Source organism: Artibeus jamaicensis, unplaced genomic scaffold (assembly GCF_021234435.1).
Source record: "Artibeus jamaicensis isolate MK-2021 breed Jamaican fruit bat unplaced genomic scaffold, CSHL_Jam_final contig_241, whole genome shotgun sequence".
NCBI classification, from domain to species: Eukaryota; Metazoa; Chordata; class Mammalia; order Chiroptera; family Phyllostomidae; genus Artibeus; species Artibeus jamaicensis.
In genome coordinates, this window is record NW_026521509.1 from 2,847,254 (window position 1) to 2,851,870 (window position 4,617).

A 4,617-nucleotide genomic window follows, 5' to 3' on the forward strand; every position below is an offset into this window, starting at 1 on the left:
ATTCGGATGTTGGAGCGTTTCAAGATGTCCTGGAGGTTCCTAAGACTCTCCTCATTTCTTTGAATTCTTGCTTCCTGACTTTTTTCTGTTTGGCCATTATTTGCTTTCTTCTGGTCCACTCCATTGATTTGAGTCCCAGTTTCCTTTTCATTGCTATTGGTGTCCTGTGCAATTCCATTCATCTCAATTAGTTTCGCCTTTATATATTTGTCTAACTTGTGGGTATAATCAACCAGTTCTGTGAGGATCCTGATGACCAGTGTTTTAAACTGTGCGTCTGAGAGTTTTGCTATTTCTTCATAGCTTAGATCTATGGGCTGTGGGGCTTTGAGATCATGTGACATTTTTGGTCTGTTCTGGCCCTTTAAGTGTGAGAAGCAGTACCTTAGACTCCCAGGTGGCTGGGTTGTGAGTCTGTGTGTGGGGGCGTGGTCAGAGCAGGGAAATGGCGGCGCCCTCTACTGCCGCTTGCCGCGGGGACCCGCCGGGCCCTGGTCCAACCGCCCACTCCCTCGCCTGTCCGCTCGTGCACAAATGGGTGACCACAGTCAACACGCAGCACCGCTTCCCCGCTGTCTCCTCCGCGGTCGCTCGCCTGGTGGCTCGCTCAGTCGCTCACTAGGTCCAACCCTGCACCTGGATTCCGCGTGTCTGGATTCTGCGCCTGAGTCTGTCTGACCGAGTCCTCCTGTGCAACCCCTCACCAGCCGCTGGTTTCGCCCCTTACAGGTCAGGCTGAAGAATTTGTTGTCAACGGACTTCCGAAAAGTTCAATTTTCCATGTTCTGACTATGTTTTCCGTTGCTAATATTTAGTTGTCTCTAAACTTGGTTGTGTGAGAAAGCACGGTACATTCACCTATGCCTCCATCTTGGCGGAAGTCTGCAATGTTTTAAATTTGAATAAAAGTTTCTCTTTGCCAAAATACACTTTCACATGCACTAGCACACTTGGAAATTATCTAATTTATGTGTGTATTTATATTTGTTTTCTTTGAGGTACGCTCTATGAGGTATTGCTTTGTGGTTGTTTTTACTTCAATCCTCAATCTTTAATTCCTAGAAAAATTTTTGGTGACATAGTCATTACTTAAATATGTATTTGTTGAATAAATTAAAGAAGTATCAAATTTATTTTTAATTTTTCCATATAATACAGAAATATAAATAAGATAAATATTACCAGGTTATTTTATGGATAGTCAATTAAGGTAAAGATTAGTAAAGTTGTTTCCTTGGAAAAATAAAAACAATATTACCATAAAAATTTTTTCTAATTTTTAAACTTATACTTTTCACACTATCTTATATTGCTTTATATACCCTTCCAACAATTTAATCCTTTCTGTATTTTGTTTTTTCTGTTTTATTTATTTTATTTTAAAAAACATATTTTTAGCCCTGGCTGGTGGAGCTCAGTGGATTGAGCATGGGCCTGCGAACCACAGGATCGCAGTTGATTCCCAGTCATGGCACATGCCTGGGTTTCAGGCCAGTTCCCAGCAGGAAAGCAGGGGACTCACGAGAGGCAACCATACATTGATGTTTTTCTCATTCTCTTTTTACCTTCCCCTCTAAATATAAATAAATAAAATCTTAAAAAAAACATATATTTTATTGATTATCCTATTACAGTTGCCCCATTTCCCCCATTCCTTAGTTCATATCCATGGGTCATACATATAAGTTCTTTGGCTTCTACATTTACTATACTATTCTTAACCTCCCCCTGTCTATTTTCTACCTAAAATTTATGCCACTTATTCCTTATACATTTTCCCCCTTTCTCCCTCTTCCCTTCCCTTGCTGATAACCCTCCATGCGATCTCCATTTCTGTGATTCTGTTCCTGTTCCAGTTGTTCACTTTGTTTTGTTTTTGTTTTTGTTTTAGGTTTAGTTGTTGATTGTTGTGAGTTTCCTGTCATTTTCCTATTCATAGTTTTGATCTTCTTCTTTTTTTTAGATAAGTCACTTTAACTTATTTATTATATTTCATATAATAAGGGCTTGGTGATGATGAACACCTTTAACTTGACTTTATCTGGGAAGCACTTTATCTGTCTTTCCATTCTAAATGATTGCTTCGCTGGATAGAATCATCTTGGATGTAAGTCCTTGACTTTCATGACTTAGAATACTTCTTTCCAGTCCCTTCTTGCCTTTAAGGTTTCTCTTGAGAAATCAGTTGACGGTATTATGGGCACTCCTTTGTAGGTACTGTCTCCTTTTCTTTTGCTGTTTTTAAGACTCTCTCTTTATTTCTAATCTTTGGTAGCTTAATGATGATGTGTCTTGGTGTGTTCCTCTTTGGGGGTCTTTCCGAGCTTCCTAAGTTTACTTCCTTTGCCAGATTGGGGAAGCTCTCCTTCATTATGTTTTCAAATAAGTTTTCAATTTCTCACTCTTCCTCTTCTCCATCTGGCACCCCTATGATTTCAACGTTGGAATGTTTAAAGTCGTCCTGGAGATTCCTAAGCCTCTCCTCATTTTTTTGAATTCTTGTTTCCTAATTTGTTTCGGTTAAATGTTTATTTCTTCCTTCTGGTCCAAACCATTGATTTGAGTCCTTGTTTCCTTCCCATCACTGTTGGTTCCCTGTACATTTTCCTTTATCTCACTTTTCATAGCCTTCACTTTTTCCTCTATTTTGCAACCATACTCAACCAATTCTGTGAGCATCCTGATTACCAGTGTTTTGAACTGTGCATCTGGTAGGTTGGCTCTCTCTTCATCGCTTAGTTGTATTTTTTTTTTCAGGAGCTTTGATGTATTCTTTCATTTGGTCCATTTTTTTTGTTTTGTTTTGGGGCACCTGTTACATAGTAAGGGGTGGAGACTTAGGTATTGTCCTGGGTAGGGCAATCAACCTTTCTGTGTTGCAGCAGTGCATGTGGAGGAGGGGTCTGAAAGGGAACAATGGCATTCGTTCCGCTCTCTTCTGGCTTTCTGTCACTTTCGCCAGTACCCACAAGCAAATTGGGCCCTTCTGGTGCTGATTCCCAGGTAGGTGGGTTTCTGTATGTTCTAGAACCCTGTGGGTCTCTCCAACAAACCTTTCTGTGAGGCTGGGAGTTTCTCCCACTGCCTCAACCCTCACAGGTTTTCTCAGTCAGAGTTTTGAGGCTTTATTTCCCCTTGCTGGAACCCTGGGTTGCAAGGTCTGGCTCACTCCCCATTTGTTCCTCCCAGTTTATCTACATGCAAATGTGGGACCCCCGCTTTGCCAGCTGCTGCCTCACCATGAGTCCTCTCCACCCAGCTATTACTGGTCTGGATGAATGTTTTTGCTTTAACTCTTTGGTTTTCAGACAGTTTGATTTTCCACCAATTCTGGTTGTTTTTTGTTTATAAATTTGTTGTCTTTCTTTTGGTTGTGCAAGGAGGTAAAGTGTGTCTGCCTACACTTCCATCTTGCCTGGGAGTCCTAATTGGTTTTTAAATATGCTTTAGTTGTAGTATCAATTTCAAATCATTTTGGAAAATTGGCAGCATACTGCTTTTTTCAAATAGTTGTTTCATTTTTCAATTACAGTTGATGTGCTAAACTGTATTCATTTTAGGTATATAACCCAGTGATTAGACATTTATATAACTTAAGAAGTAATCTCCTAGATAAATCCAGTACCCATCTTATACAATACATAGTTATTACACTATTATTGACTATATTCCCTATGCTGGACTTCACATCATTATGGTTATTCCATAAATACCAATTTGTACAATAATGAAGTCTTGCAATGTGGGAGCATAGATTTCTACAAAAATTCAAATTGTGTTCTGATTATGAGGTTAAAGGCAAGGCGTTTTTATGAGAAAAGGAAGTGAAATAATTGCATGAATAGAAGGAACAAATTTCTGTTGGTACTAAAGAGCTAAATCAGGAAATTCTATTGGGGCTGGTAAACTAAGTTATTTTTTAGCTACTTATGGTGACGATAATTCTAAAGGATGTCCTCCATATTCAGTCGTTGTAGTCAGGGTATCTACTTTCCTATTAGCTTTATAGCTTTGCTCTGTGGCAATATTATAGCCAGTGAGTTTTATCCAAGGCATGATTATTGCTAATTGAAACTATTAGCTTTACAGTCCTTCGGAATGCAGTGCTGATGTGGCCCAGAGTAAAAGTTATTTTACCAGTTCAGTCATTCTACAGGTTTGAGGAGTAGGATGTACAAACAAGTTCCTCTGGATAGCTTCCTTGGCTCTCTCTCAAAAGGGTTTCATTTACTCATTAACTTTTCACAGTTCTAAGTGCCAAGTGTCTACAATTGCCCACTTCTTAATTTTGGCTTTGTCTTGACCAACCTTCACTAAGATTTTCCTTTCCTAAAAACCTGCCCTGAACTCTGCTTGGCACCAAGCCTGAACAAGCACAAAGTGGAATGCTCCTCCCTTATTAAACACTTCTGTCGGAATCCATTGATCATTTTCCCTCATTTATTCTAGCTTCACTTCCAAAAATTACATTTATCTGTGCTTGCTTCTTCTTTGTCTTCAAAAACAAGTATTTTTTTTATTTGATTTTGAAATGCTCACAGATCTGATATCCAAAGTGTATTCTCATTGAAATAACCTTTCTTTTTAATTGAAGTCTCTCCCTGTTTAAGTTTGAAT

At 39.1% G+C, this 4,617-nt stretch overlaps 1 pseudogene; it reads left to right on the forward strand.

Moving 5' to 3' along the window:
* The first annotated feature begins 4,007 nt into the window (after window positions 1-4,007).
* LOC119064580 (uncharacterized) lies at window positions 4,008-4,135 on the forward strand (annotated as a pseudogene).
* Window positions 4,136-4,617: the final 482 nt, after the last annotated feature.